General features: G+C 33.7%; 1 protein-coding gene across 2 annotated transcripts in view; it reads right to left on the reverse strand.

Moving 5' to 3' along the window:
- Window positions 1–16,746, reverse strand: part of CNTN5 (contactin 5) — a 1,399,046-nt gene that overhangs the window by 636,198 nt on the left and 746,102 nt on the right. The gene's annotated exons all lie outside the window — the stretch shown is intronic.

Below are 16,746 nucleotides of genomic sequence, written 5' to 3' on the forward strand. Positions count from 1 at the left end.
GAAAATAAATACATTGTCTTTGAGAAAGACTCAGTTACTACTGACAAAGAGAAAAGTCTTCTACTGGGACTAACTTTTGCATTTTTTATTTTTTTAATCCTCATTTTTGCATCTTTGAAACCAGATATATTTTATCTTCAGAGGTAGCATGCATGACACAGAAGGGGTCTATATATAGTGTGTACATAGATAAAACAGTGTGGTGATATTTAATATTTTAAATATAGTGAGTATGTGGTGAACATTTCCTTACAAGCTGGAACTGAAATAAAATCTGGTTCTTCTTTTATTTTATAACATAGTTAGTATATTGAGATCTTTATTGATCAACATTTGACAGTAAAAAAGGGACAAAATTTTTCTGTTTCTTACTATATATTCTTCATCTTGATAGGTAAAAATAGGTGTTTTATTTGTCACCTTCATTCAGAAACAATGACATTCTAAATGGAACAAGATGTAACTTAGGTCTACTCATCAAAATTACTTCTTAATATACAAGAAATAAATAAATAAACACCTTGGCTTATAATTTTCACCTTTCAATTCATATTAATTTCATAATTATTTGATTAATCATAGCACTTTTTAAGTCCCTATGTACATAGAGCGTGCTTGCTTTGTTTGTCTGGGACAGCACAGGGACTCTTGTAGAACTGTTGATAGAACTCAAATGTTGATAGGACAAGAAAGAACTCAAAGTTATGAGTGGGTTTAGTCACTGGGAACCAGAAAACTATATCTATGTATATTATATTATATTATATTATATTATATTATATTATATATACATGTTTATTCTAGTTTTTATCTTATTTCACTTATAATGGTGCTTCAGCAGCTCACTACTGTTCCCAATATGTCCGTCACAACTTCAGGATTATTTATTTACACTCCCTATTTATAACCCTGCACATTGGTAATATCATACATGATCATTTCTAGCAATAAAATCTCAAAGTTGCTGTAGTCCAATGATAGTGAAAGTTCTAGTAGAATTACTCAAACGTTTGATATCTATGTTAAATGAATAGCTAAATTAATTAATGACCAACATCTTTATATATTGAAGTCCTATCAATGAAGGTATTAATAGAATTGCAAAGATGCATGATTAAGTGTGCATTTGGCTTTTGGAATCAAAGAGATCTAAATTTGAATCATGCCTTCACCATTTTGTAGCTGTTTCAATCTAAGTATGTTTCTTAAACTCTCTGAGCCTCAGATTTCTTCAACTTCAAAATAGAAATAATAATGTCTATACATAAGGAATTTCATTTAATGCTTAACAAATCCTACACACTCAATAAATGACAAATACACTTACATGTAGCATTCTTTGCAGGAACATTTGCCCAGTAAAAACATTATCAAGGTGAAATGATATATAAATTATATATATATATATATATATATTCATTCTACTCTCTCTCTCTATATATATACATATACATATATATGTATATATATATATGTATATATATTATATATATTCAGTTTATGTGAGCACTGAGTGAAACTTAATAAAAATTATCCTCTAAATAAATGTAATTTATTTATAATTATAAATAATCTAATAATAAATAGATTATTTATAAATAAATCTAAATAATGATTTATTTGTCCTAATCTAGGTCAGAAAACACAAACAGCCTGATTCTGTTGACATATAGTTGATTGATATAAAACCAGGCAGTAACTTAAAATTTAAAAATTAAATAAAGATTAGAGACTATAAAAATCATTCACAGTTTAAAGGGTTTAAAAATATGAGTTATATGCCTGCTGCTTAAGGTTGTCTTTTTCACTCAGTGTGTTGGAGGAAAAGGTCTTCTTGTATCTTTTCAAAGATGCTCTACCTCTTTATTTGATATTTATAAACTGTTTCATTGTATTGAAATTTCTTTATTTTAAAAGGAAAGTTATAGTACAATTCATACTTATATACTTTATTAAGTCATTCTCATTTCCAGATGTTATCATACCAACAAAAAATGAACAAGAGTATTTCTTCTTTCCTGTACAGATGGTGCCTACTGTTAGTCTTAGCAAAGCTTTTCAAGCCAATGTTTCAACACTTGTATAGGAAACAGCTGGATCTTCTGGACAATTCATGAATTAAGCTGAATCTTAACAGATCAAACAGCTTTGATATAAGGATACAAGGATAGATTTTGAATACTTAAATATTCTGAAAAAAGATTGATAAATACTTCATTGATGCTGTTGGTTTGGGTATAATCCCAACAATAATTAAATATTTTTTGCTGAAGATAGCAAATATCAGAAGAATGACTCATATGTCTCTAGTTTTCAATCAGAAAAAAAAATCTAAGATATTATAAAAAATCATTATGATGATAATTATAGCAAAATTGCATAATAGTTTTATGATGATATTAATAAACATGCCATTTTATTTATTTATTTATTTTCAACGTTTATTTATTTTTGGGACAGAGAGAGACAGAGCATGAACGGGGGAGGGGCAGAGAGAGAGGGAGACACAGAATCGGAAACAGGCTCCAGGCTCTGAGCCATCAGCCCAGAACCTGACGCGGGGCTCGAACTCACGGACCGCGAGATCGTGACCTGGCTGAAGTCCTGGCTGAAGTCGGACGCTTAACCGACTGCGCCACCCAGGCGCCCCAAACATGCCATTTTAAAATGTTTAGGATATTTTCCATTTATTTAATTTATGACATTTTATTCATTTTAACATTTGATATTGTATTGCAAATAAGTTTAAGATGGGAAACAGAAGTACAATGTTGTAGATTTTTTCTGTGAAGCTAGTAATAGAAAATGATACTTCATATTCCTGGATTTTTTACTATTGCTAGTGTTTTCTGCCAATCTGAAATACGTACCTAAAATATATGGTAGCAATATTTATAAAAAAATAATTGCAAATATCTTTTGCATAATAAAAATGTATATTTAGACATCCACCTGCATTCTTATAATGTCTTGTTCTTAAAAAAATCAAATTTGAGTTTGGTGAGCTCTTTATAGATTTTGGATACCTCAGAAAATTAAAAATAGACCTACCCTATGACCCAGCAATAGCACTGCTAGGAATTTATCCAAGGGATACAGGAGTACTGATGCCTAGGGCCACTTGTACCCCAATGTTCATAGCAGCACTCTCAACAATAGCCAAATTATGGAAAGAGCCTAAATGTCCATCAACTGATGAATGGATAAAGAAATTGTGGTTTATATACACAATGGAATACTACGTGGCAATGAGAAAAAATGAAATATGGCCTTTTGTAGCAACGTGGATGGAACTGGAGAGTGTGATGCTAAGTGAAATAAGCCATACAGAGAAAGACAGGTACCATATGTTTTCACTCTTATGTGGATCCTGAGAAACTTAACAGGAACCCATGGGGGAGGGGAAGGAAAAAAAAAAGAGGTTAGAGTGGGAGAGAGCCAAAGCATAAGAGACTGTTAAAAACTGAGAACAAACTGAGGGTTGATAGGGGTGGGAGGGAGGAGAGGGTGGGTGATGGGTATTGAGGAGGGCACCTTTTGGGATGAGCACTGGGTGTTGTATGGAAACCAATTTGTCAATAAATTTCATATATAAAAAATAAATAAATAAATAAATACATACATACATAAATCAAATTTGATGAATTATATAAAATGGGGAGTTAATAAGAATATGCTATTTTTATCAATAACTGTATCTCTATTACAGAACAAAAAAAATTCACAATGACTTGGTTCGGATCACAAATTACTTGGTGCCAACTGACTCTGAAATGCTTTAATAGTAGAATCAGACATAGCTGTGTGAAGAAATTAGGAGTGAAATAGCATAGTATGAGCAAAGTAATTTCAAAAGCCAAGTCAAGGAGAAAGAGCCAAAAGCAACAGAATCTATTAATCATGTTCATAGTTACTTTAAGTTTAACAAATTATGTTTATAATATTCAGAAAACAATTCTAGACAAGTGGAATTTAAAAAAGTATATCTTTTAGTTTAAAGTAATACAAATTTAGCTTTGTAGAAAAGCTAAAAACAAAAATGAAAATCAAATGTTGTCTATTTCTTTCCATTGGAGGTAACCATATTGTATATTAAAGATATTCAGGATGTATGCATGCATATTTAAAGCAAAATAGACCACATATTACACACAGATGTAGAACATGAATTCAGCTTGGAATGTTTCTTTCTTCATAAAATTATTTTTATGTTGTTTCATTAAAATTTTCTAGTGTGTGTACTACTTTGAAAATAATGGGACATTTGGAATATGTCAGAGTTTCAAAATTAACTCTGTCCTCCTTTCTACAAGAACCATTTATTTTCTGTCATCTATAAAAATATAAGGTGACTAGCAGTATTCAAAAATAACTATGTTTTTCTCATATTTTTTCTCAAAACTTAGTTTTTTGAGATGACTATTGAGGTTATATCTCTTCTACTTTGCTCTCTCTTCTACTCTTCTCTCACTCTGGAAGTTCATTTGCATTATTTGTGTCTTTCATTTTCAACTGAGTGTTCTGTTTACTTACTTGAGCAGACCAAGATTTTTCCTTTGATTTCTATATGACCTTGACTGAGTCAGTGTATAGGTACAGCATTTACAAATGCTTGTAGAATAAATGAAAAAAATGTATGAATGAACACATATGTTTCAGGATGATAAATTAAAATAATCCTTAAATTGGTATTTCATTTCTTACTCAGTTTCTATTCTGGTGTCATCAAAGTTGATGATAGTTACCTCTCCAGTAACCCCTCTTTCTATGCCTTCTTCTCTTCACCCTCCTGTGGACCCTGAAGCATGCCACATATTCATTTTTTTAGGGGTAGTGAAGGGGAGGATTATGAAAACCTTTTAGAATGCAATATAAGTATTGGTACTCCAGCTTTCTTTTGACATCCATTTGCATAATAAATGTTTCTCCATCCCTTCACTTTCAATCTACAGGTGGCTTTAAGTCTAAAATGAGTCTCTTGTACACAGCATATAGATACAGATGGGCCTTGTTTTTTTAATCCATTCTGACACCCTATGTCTTTTTGGTTAGAGCATTTAGTCCATTTACATTCAGAGTAATTTTTGATAGTATGTGTTTAAAGCCAGTTTATACTTGGTTTATCCATGTTGTTGGAGAGTTTTCTTTTTTTTTTTTTAACCTTTCTTGTCTTTGTCACTTTTGGTCTCCCTTTCTACTCAAACAGCCCCTTTTAATACTTCTTGCAGGCCTGGTTTAGTGGTCAGGAACTTCTTTAGTTTTTGTTTGTCTGGAAAACTGCATTTCTCTTTCTATTCTGAATGATAACCTTTCTGCATAAAGCATTCTTGGCTGCAGATTTTTCCCATTCAGCACACTGAACTCCCTTCTGGCTTGCCAAATTTCTGTAGATAAATCTGCTGTTAGCCTTATGGGTCTTCCCTTATAAATTCAGGACTTCTTTTGTCTTGCTGCTTTTAAGTTTTTTTTTTTATCAATATGTTTTACAAAGTAAATTGCAATATGTCTTGGTATTGGCCTGCTTTTCTTTTTTTCTTTTTTCTTTTAATGGGAGTTTTCTGTGGCTCTTGGATTTGGATGTGTGTTTCCTTCCTCAGATTAGGGAACTCCTGGATTTGGATGTCTCTTTCCTTCCCTAAACTCGGCAAGTTTTTAGCTATTAATTCTTCAAATATATTTTCTGCCCCACTTTCTCTCTCTTCTTTTGGAACTCTTATAATATGAATATTATTGTGTTTGATGAAGTCACTTAGTTCCATAAGCCTATTCTCATGTTCAATAATTCTTTCTATCTTGGTCAGCTTCATTATTTTCCATTATTTTATCTCCTATTTCACTTATTCATTCCTCTACTTCCATGATTGTGTTCATTGGATAAGACTGTTTCCAATTTCAGTTATGGCAATTTTTTATTTCTGACTGATTCTTTTTTAACTTTTATCTCTGTGGTAAGGGTCTCCCTGAAATCTTCCATTCTTGTCCCAAGCCCAGTTAGTATCCTTATGATTGTTGCTTTAAATTCTCCATCAGGTATTAAAGAAGGCAGTTGTGTTGAGCACTGAGTTTTATATTTAAGTGATGAATCACTAAATTCTTCTTCTAAACCCAATATTACACTATATGTTAACTAATTAGAATTTAAATAAAAATATGAAAAAAATAAAAATAAATAAAATGACAAAAATTAAAAAAAAATAAATACACTCCATCCTTCTATTCAGAATCATTGGTTTGCTGCATAGTGTATTCTTGGCCGCAGATTTTTCAGCACTTTGAGTATATCAAGTCACTCCTTTCTGGTTTGCCAAGTTTCTGTTGAGAAATATCCATCTAACTTGTGGTGTTCCCTTGTAGTTGAAGAGTTATTTTGTTTTGCTGCTTTTAAGATTTTTTCTTTATCACTGTAGTTTGCAAATTTATTTACAATATGTCTTGGCATTGGCCTGTTTTAATAATTTTGATGGAAGTTCTCTGTGCTTCCTGGAGGTATGTCTGTTGCCTTGTTCATATTAGGAAAGTTTTCAGCTATTATTTTCTCAAATACATTCTATCCCACTTCTCTCTTTATTTTTCTAAGACTCCTATAATACAAATGTTATTATGTTTGAAGGAGTCACTGAGTTCCCTAAGTCTATTCTCATGTTGCATAATTCTTCTTTCTCTCTTTTGTTCAGCTTCATTACTTTCCATTGTTTTGTCTTCCAAGTCACTAATTCATTCCTCTACTTGTTCCAACCTGTTGTTCATTCCATCAAGCCTGTTTCCAATCTCATTTATTGTATTTTTCATCTCTGATTACTTTTTAACTTTTTTATCTCTGTGGTAAAGTTCTCACTAGTGTCTTCTATTTTTTCTCAATCCCAGTGATTATAATTATGATTACTTTTTAAACTCTCCATCAGGCACATTATTTTTTTATCTTTTTTGCTTAGATCTCTAGTTGTGCCCTTATCTTGTTCTTTCACTTGGGATAAATTCCTCTGTTTTTGCATTTTGTTTAAGTCTCTGCCTTCTTCTCTGTGTTAGAAGAGCCAGTTATGTCTCCTTCTGAAAATAATAGCTTTATGAAGAAGAGGTCATATAGTGTCCAGGGCCTTGTGCTTTGAAGAATGTGTCTGTTGTGTGTTGCATATTCTCTGCTGTTATCCTTTGGCCTATCCTTCAGGCCAGTCATCTGCAGAAGCTCTCCTAGCTTTCTGTGGGCAGTGTTTGGTCCCTGGCCTCGATGTGGTGACTTTTGACTAGGTGTGCTTTGGTCTGCTTGTGAAATAAGACCTGATAGCCCTTCCACCAGAAGTGAGGCCCTGCAGAGCTCTCTGGTAAGGAGACCTGGTGTGAGCAGGGGTTTCTACTGGTCTTCTATGGGAGGGGCCTGCCAAAATGGAGCTGAAGCAAGCTTGACTAGGAAGGGCAGTTCCACCAGAGGACAGCTGGGTGGGACTTGGCATAAGAAAGTTGGGAAGCCAGTGTAGGTGCTGCTCTGCTTCTCACAGGTGGCTCTGTGTTTATACTGAGGGACAGGGGAGGGAAATGGTACCAGCCAGCTCAGATCCTTTGTTCACAGGGGCATCCCCGTGAATTTCGACTGTCATGGAAGTGCTCAGAAAAGAAGGAATAATCTCCCTCTTGTGTTCCCCAGTCATTTTTCAGATTGCTGTTCCCATGCTCTCTGCCCTTGAGCTATTTGCCTGCCTTCTTTCCAGAAGCAGGGCAGTGCCATCTGAGCTCTATCTCAGCCATGCCTTCAGACCTTTAAAACTCCAGGCTTTTAGGAGCGCCTGGGTGGCTCAGTAGGTTAAGTGTCCAACTTTGGCTCAGCTCATGATCTTCCCTCTGTGAGTTTGAGCCCTGTGTCAGGCTCTGTTCTGACAGCTCAGAGCCTGGAGCCTGTTTCAGATTCTGTCTTTCCCCTCTCTCTCTGACCCTCCCCCGTTTATGCTCTGTCTTGCTCTGTCTCGCTCTGTCTCAAAAGTAAATAAACATTAAAAAACATTTTTTTTTTAACTTCAGGTTTTAAACCCTGCAGGTTGCAACAACTCACTAAATTCAACACCTCTCATTTTCCAAACCAATGGCTTTGGGGACATATTCTCTTTATGTGTTCCCTGTGTATTCCTCTCTCGCTTGCCTGTCTCTGTGACCACAGCCCTCTCCCCTCTGTAGCACTTGTGATTTGCTTCTCCCGTAAACCACACCTCCACACTTCCTAACTTCTTCAATGTGACCTCTTCTCTCCTTTTAGTTATAGCATTTGTTCTGTCAGTCTTCAGGTCAAATTTTAGTGTATCTAGGATGATTTGTTATTATCTAGTTGTGTTAATTGGACGAGATAAACCTAGTTCATCATCCTCCTACTCCACTGCCATCTTTCTCTCTCTCTAAGGAACGATATTTTACATAATAAAATTTACTTTAAATTTTAGTTCTCTCAGTCAGTCTGAAAATGATATTTCTTAGGAAATACTATATTTGAAAAAAAACTGCTTAGAGTGATTTTGCAAGAGATTTTGTAAGGGAATCATTGGGAACAAACCAATAAATGATTTGTTACATATTTCCAAAACTTAGTGATGAGAAGCTTGAATATCATTTTCTTGATCAAAAAGTGATCTACATTTTCACTAATTTTATGTCCCTAATAACTTCTTGCATTTGACTCAGAAAAGGTAATGTTGATTTGATTTTGTTTTTGTGCTCACAATAGTAGTTCCCTCTTTAGAAATTTTCTTCAAATCTGTATCAAGGATTTTGTATATATTTTTGTATTCTTATCCCTTACATGCTGTTTATACAACTTAATTTTAATGAATATCTAACTGAAATGAAAAGATCTATGCTTTGCCATACAGAATACTTTTATATTTTATTGATTGTAGTATCACAAAAACAATAATCATTTTTTTAATTTTTGCCTTAATTTTATAATTAAGGGAAAGTGTGATAGAATATTTAGTTAATTTTAAAGACACTTCTCTATAAATAAAACAAAATGGAACTGTTATTTTATCAGGAAACTCCATCATGCAATTGCTAAAACAATATGTTGAAAGGAAATAATTGTTATATGAAAAGCATTTTAGAGGTATTAACATTTGAAAATGTAGGTGGTGGTAAAGTAAAAAATTGTCTCTGTCACCAAATGTATATAAAACTATAGTCACTAAATTCATTTGACCCAAGAAAGATATGAATAAGCTGGTGACATTGTGAATATTCATGATGATATAGTTATGCACTGAAAACAGATATAATTTATTGAAAAGTGATTCTAGGAATTTAAATATCTGGGAATATTTATAGAAAACTGTACTTAGTGAGTACTTGAATTTTACAGTTTTCTCCTTAGCTGATCATTTATTTAAAAAAAAATAAAGTTTATTTATTTATTTTGACAGGAAATGAGGCGGTGGGGGGGGGGGAGAGAATCCCAAGCAGGCTCCACGCTGTCAGCACATAGACTGTGGGGATGATCCCACAAACTTCAATATCATGAGACTCCAATGCTGAATGAATGGAGAACCCCAGGCATCTCATCATTTCAAAGAATCATATATAGGGTCACCTGTAGTCTACATTAGTTAAGACTCTGAGTCTTGATTTCTGCTCAGATTGTGATCTGAAAGTTTATTGGATTGAACCCCATGTCAGGTTCTGTGCTAACATCACAGAGTCTTCTCGGGATTCTCTTTCTCGATCTCTCTCCCCCCCACTCTCTCTCTCTCTCTCCCTCCCTCTCTGCCCTCCCCTGCTCACATGCCCATGTGCACCCAAGTGTTCTATTTCCCTTTCTTTCTGTCTCAAAATAAACAAATAACTACTTAAAAAATAAAGAATAAAATTAAAAAAAATTACTCTTAATTGAGCTTATTTATTTATTTATTTATTTATTTACAAATTGTTAATAAGTAACACACTTTAGAATTTTCAATAAGTAACACAATTTAGAATTTCCTAGTTTTCAGTGGCTACTACAACAGTGATCTATGAGCATAGAAATTATGTAGTAAAAGCCCAATAAGTTTATTCCAGAAATTTAAAAAAGTATGAAAATATAAATGACTTTTGTGCATAAAAGAAAAAAAAAACATTCAGTGAAACAATGGCAATGATGGTTATTGCTGAATCGCTATTTTTACTTTTTAAGAAAAACAGATCAGCCTCATCCCTGAAGAAACTATCATAAGAGCAAGTGCTCTGATGTAAAGACACTGTAAAGTTAGTAGAATGTTAGACTAAAATGAACATCTTCATGATTACAATGTTACATAATATGGTGAGTCTTTTGTTTTATAAACTATTTATTTTAGAATAATTTTATATTTGAGAAAAATTTACAAAGATAATATAGAGAGTTCTTTATGCCCCACACCCAGTTTCTTCTATTGTTGATATCTTACATTTGGTAAGGTGAATTTATCACAATGAATGAACCAATATGGGTACATTATTGTTAATTAAATTCCATATTTTATTCAAGTTCCCTAATTGTTTTGTTTTTTAATGAATTTTTTATTCTGTTTCAGAATTTCATATGGAATACTTTTTACATTATTCATTACATCTCCTTAAGCTCTTCTGGGCTGTGATAGTTTCTCAGACTCTCCTTATTTTTGATGATTTTGATTGTTTTTATGAGAACTGGTCAGGTCTTTTGTAGAATGACTTAGATTTGTCTGATTTTTTGTTATTGTTGCATGATTAGGGTGTTTTTATGGTTTAGGGAGAGTGATGACATAAAACTCATTCCTCAACATGAGTTACTGTTGGCCTTAACTTTGATCACCATACTGAAGGTAGTGCTTTCAGGTTTTCCACTATAGGTTGTTCTTTTTGTTGCTGTTATTTTCCATTTCTCTCCCTTTTTATACTCTTTGGATAAAGTCACTTTGCACACTACACATTCAAAATGTGGAGAGTTTCTCGCCACCTCCTTAATTACAGAATATCTACATAATTTATTTGGAATTCTCTTTAGATTTGTCTCTTATCCTCCATTTACTTATTCAATCATTTATTTACATCTGTATGGACTCTAGAACATTTCTTTTATCACAATGATTGTGTCTCTTTCTTTCTTTGTAGCATTTTCTTCTCTCTAACATTATACAATGTTCCAGAATCATGGCTGGTTTTTCTTCTTTTTTAAACTTCACTTATTTATTTATTTTGAGAGAGAGAGAGCATGAGCAGGGAAGTGGAAGAGAGAGAGAGGGAGAAAGATAATCCCAAGCAGGCTCTGTGCTATCAGTGCAAACTCAAAAACTGTGAGATCATGACCTGAGTCAAAATCAAAAACTGAGTGTTGTTAGCTACTGGGCCTCTAAAAGAAAGGATTTTTTTTCTTTCTCATTTGTCTTTCTTTTAAGAATGGATTTTTTTTTAAAGAGAGGTGAAAATAGATGAGATACGCACATTTGCAGAAAATGTTGAATTCAAGTCATCCTCTTTTTCTAGTTCACATTCATCTTTTTCCATTTTAGAATAAACTAATGTTTATTCTAAATTATCCAGCAAAAGCCTATTTGAATACACTAAGTGGTATGGAAATTGTTTTTAAATAGATAAGTGTTTATTCATGTCTTCTGCCCATTTCTTCACTGGCTAAAATGAACAAATCAAGAGATTATAAATGCTGGAGAGGATGTGGAGAAATGGGAACCCTCTTGCACTGTTGTTGGGAATGCAAACTGGTGCAGCTGCTCTGGAAGACTGTGTGGAGTTTCCTCAAAAAATTAAAAATAGATCTACCCTATGACCTAGCAATAGCACTGCTAAGAATTTACCCAAGGGACACAGGAGTGCTGATGCATAGGGGCACTTGTACCCCAATGTTTATAGCAGCACTTTCAACAATAGCCAAATTATGGAAAGAGCCTAAATGCCCATCAACTGAAGAATGGATAAAGAAGACATGATTTAGGGGCGCCTGGGTGGCGCAGTCGGTTAAGCGTCCGACTTCAGCCAGGTCACGATCTCGCGGTCCGAGAGTTCGAGCCCCGCGTCAGGCTCTGGGCTGATGGCTCAGAGCCTGGAGCCTGTTTCCGATTCTGTGTCTCCCTCTCTCTCTGCCCCTCCCCCGTTCATGCTCTCTCTCTGTCCCAAAAATAAATAAACGTTGAAAAAAAAAAGAAAAAAAAAAAAAAGAAGACATGATTTACTTGGAAATGAGAAAGAATGAAATCTGGCCATTTGTAGCAACATGGATGGAACTGAAGAATATTATGCTAAGTGAAATAAGTCAGGCAAAGAAAGACAATAATCATATATTTCCACTCATATGTGGATCCTGAGAAACTTAACAGAAATCTGGCAATTTGTAGCAACGTGAATGGAACTGGAGAGTATTATGCTAAGTGAAATAAGTCAGGCAGAGAAAGACAGTAGCGATATGTTTTCCCTCATATGTGGATCCTGAGAAACTTAACAAAAGACTGGGGGCGGGGAGGGGAAGGGGAGAAAAAGTTACAGAGAGGGAAAGAGGCAAGCCATAAGAGACTCTTAAATACTGATAACAAACTGAGGGTTGATGGGGTGTGGGGGAGAGGGGAAAGTGGTGATGGGCATTGAGGAGGGCACCTGTTGGGATGAGCACTGGGTGTTCTATGGAAACGAATTTGACAATAAATTATATAAAAAAATAAAATAGACATATAAATATAAAAGATGCTAACACTTATATGCTGCTAACCATGTCAAGCATTAGTTTAAAACTTTTACATGTGTTAACTCATTTCATACTTACGACATTCCTATAAGTGTTGTCATTTTACAGAAGATGAAACTGAAGTATGGGGAAGTCAAGTTTCCTTAAGGTTATAGAAATTGGTAGAGGCAAGATTTGATCACAGGCAGTCTCTTTCTAGCATGGTTTTAAGGACTACAATACAGTACCCCTTTCTAAATCCAAAGGACTTTTATAAGATGTGTAGAATATATATTTAATAATAGTTGATGAAATGATTTAAAGGAAACTTCTTTATTTATGTACTCATTGCTAAAACCAAATGAATGTCTAGCATGTGCTCTGTGTCTCTTCTAAGTTTTAACCTTTTATAGTCAACAGCCTGGTGTCCTTCATCAATTATATTCATTTCAGGTGCTTGAAAATATACACATTGTACAAAACATTACTTATAATTCCTACCCCACCTATGGATATGAATGTCTGTCCTGAATTCCCTGTTTCTATAAATCTGTCATCCTACCAACCACCCAGACCCGAAAAACGGAAGTTATTACCACTTCCCTTTTCCCTTACTCCACCTAATCTATCAATGATTAATAATTCAGTCTAGAAGATCTGTATCTTTTTCATACAAAGCTCTTGAAGTTTCTCATTCTTCTACCTCATTCAGTTCCAAATCATCATTTAATGGGATTCCTACAGGAAATTCCTCATAACCATACTTGTCCTTATTTTTCCAATCCACTGTCAGACTGATAAAAAGTATAGGTCATTGAGTCAGACAGAATAGGGTTCAAAAATGATTCCAAAATATCAAAATTATTGTGCCTTGGCAAGTTACATAACCCTCCTACACATCAGTATCTGCATCAGTAAAATGGGAGATTTTACTCTACCTATGAGGGTAAATTTTTGAGGTATGATTAATATCTTTAAATAACCTAGTTTGGGGGCGCTTGGGTGGCTCGGTCGGTTAAGCCCCTGACTTCGACTTAGGTCATGATCTCACGGTCCGTGAGTTCGAGCCCTGCGTCGGGCTCTGTGCTGACAGCTCAGAGCCTGGAGCCTGTTTCAGATTCTGTGTCTCCCTCTCTCTCTGCCCCTCCCCTGGTCGTGCTCTGTCTCTCTCTGTCTCAAAAATAAATAAACGTTAAAAAAAAATTTAAAATAACCTAGTCTGGTGCCCAATATATATTAGATACAAAAAAAGTTGTACCTATATTTTGGTTAAAATAAAATCTAAAAGTGACAGTTTCTTTCTTGAAAACTGTATATGATACATTATCTATAGAAGAGTCTTTTTTTTCTGTAAAATATTATATAATAATTTTTGCCTTTGTGGACCATACAATTTCTGTTGCACACTACTCAACTCTCACTGAAGTGTGAAAACAGCCATAGATAATATTAAGTGAAGGGTTTTGGCTTTGTTCCAATAAAACTTTATGTAATAATGGCAATAAGCCAAATTTAGCTTCCTGGCCATAGTTTGCCAATCTTTGACCTATGAAATCCTAGTCCCTTAGAATGGCTTTTATAGAGCCTAACTGTGACATAATACATGTTGTTTTGTTTTGTTTATCCTCCCTGGCTTCTTCTCTCTTTTCTTCCTGTCTCACATTTTACATTTTAGTAACACTAAACTACTAATGGTGCTCTGCAACAGTATTTTTTCATGCTTCACACATCTGCTTATGCAGTTATTCCTATCTTGATTACCCTCCTTATTTCAGATATTTTTGGTATTTTATTCATCATGTGTCAGCTCAAGCTTCATCTCATTCAAAACACCTTTTAAAGGTTTTAGGTACATACAGATATATATGTATCTGTCTCCTTCAACAAGGATTCTATCATATTCATTTTCCTACCTTTAGAACCTGATTCAATAAATAGTTTTGAGATAAACTGAACTTTCATGTTATCAGATATCCATTACAAAAAGCATTTGTGTCATAGTTGTTTAAGTAGAAGTAGCATTCTAGTTTATCAAAAACCTATTAATATATTGGCATTTCCACTTACAAAATGGAATTATTTTCTTATCAACAACTAAATCTGGGCATTGTGTGTGCAGAGATTCCATGTTTCCTGCTATTCTCGGTTGCCCCAGCCCCACTGGCTTTTACTCCTTCCTTGAGCACACCTGTTTCACCCTCCACTGGGCCTCTGTGCACTCTACCTGGTATGCCTCATTTTGTAACTTTAACCTTGTCAACTCCTGCTCATCTTTCAAAATCAATTCAAAACTCTCCTCCTTTTAAACGCAGTTATCATAAGTTGTACTTTTTGTGTTATGTTTTATAATTTATATTTGTTTCTATAATTTTTTTTATTAAAAGGTGAATTGAATTCTCATCTCCATGCAGGAAAGCACTTTTATTACTTTTATTTTGACTCACTTAGATATCTCCACCACCTCAAAAGTTACCTGATATGTAGAAACTCAATGGATGTGTTGAATAAATATATGATCAATTTCAACTTTGTAATTTTCATTTGCCATAATTTTATTAAAAGTGTAATAATTCAGCTATTTCCCATGTTGCAATATTATTTTGAAACTATTGTTTCCTCTTTGATGTCAAAAATGTCATATCTATGTGTGTTTTTAATGCTTTATACACACATATCAATAATTGTACTGCTTGATTAGTATATTACTTTTCAAAAAAGCTAGAAACACATATTTATGCTTTATTTCAAAAATGTTTCTTCAAGGGGCACCTGTGTGGCTCAGTTGGTTAAGTGTCCTACTCTTGGTTTCGGCTCAGGTCATGATCTCAGAGTTTGTGAGTTCAAGCCCCACACGGGGCTCCACACTGACAGTTCAGAGCCTGCTTGGGATTCTTTCTCTCTTCTTCTCTCTCTACCCCTCCCCTAATTGTGCTCTCTCTCTGTGTCTCTTTCTCTCTGTTTCTCTCTCAATAAGTAAATAAACAAAAAATTAAATTAAAAAAATAAATGTTTCTTCAAATGCTTGCTTATGTGGTTATTAAGTCTTGAAATATTTTATATTTATATATAGTTATCATTTATAGATTCACCTATCACAATATTCTTCTCACTATTCTATGCTCAAAACCAGTGTTTATATGATATAGTTGTAGTCGCCACAATCAGGATTCATTAGACTTAATTACTTCCCCTAGGTATACTAATTACCTAGATAAGTATTGCACAAAAGTGTAGTTTTCCAAGGGACATTAGTACTTTGAAACAAAAAAGAAGTCATGACAAGGCTTCTATGGTCAATGAAGGTCAGTGTTAAATAAGGTATACATTTTTTCCTTACTTTAAGAGACTTTAATATACCAAAATGGTTTTGAGTTGCCAAAACTAATCATGTTTCCAAACTTATTTGAGCATGGAACCATTTTCTTGACCACATATCTATTTATTTAGGACTTTTATCTTTCTACTTATTATATATACAAATTTGACACGAGTGACCCCTTACTTAATATTAAACTATTTGAGAGTAGAATTATGCTGTTTTATCACCCAATCTTACTTGTATAAGCCTTTGTAAATAATTCATGTTCAAATAATTTTTTTGCATTCTATAATTAAATTGAAATGGTCCAGTACTTTTTTTCAAGATAAATTTTGAAAAGACTTTTCTGTTATTTTGATTTACTATATATTACAACTACTCTGTTTTCTTTTACATAGTCATATAAATTACAGATTCTTCAAGTAAAGAAGGAATAACTACAGTGAACATATCACAACTTAAATCAACTGCTGATTTAGAAAACAAACAGTATAATAGTCAAAATATCACTTATATCTGTCTTATACTTTCTGGAAATCCTGAAAAGAATCCAAGTAACCAGATAATTATTCAAAGCTATATTTCAGAATGCTGCTGATAAGAGTTATACTTCTGAATATTAAATATGGGCCTAGAGATTGAGGAAAATAAAACCAGAAATATAACTCTATGTCAAAGAACAGAATCAGCACCTGATTCTACTTTTACTTTTGTTGAAATACAATATGCTACATCAAGACATATTTTAAGACTTTTGCAAGTAACTAAATCTATTTTATGACAA

This window comes from Felis catus, chromosome D1 (assembly GCF_018350175.1).
Source record: "Felis catus isolate Fca126 chromosome D1, F.catus_Fca126_mat1.0, whole genome shotgun sequence".
Classification (NCBI taxonomy): Eukaryota; Metazoa; Chordata; class Mammalia; order Carnivora; family Felidae; genus Felis; species Felis catus.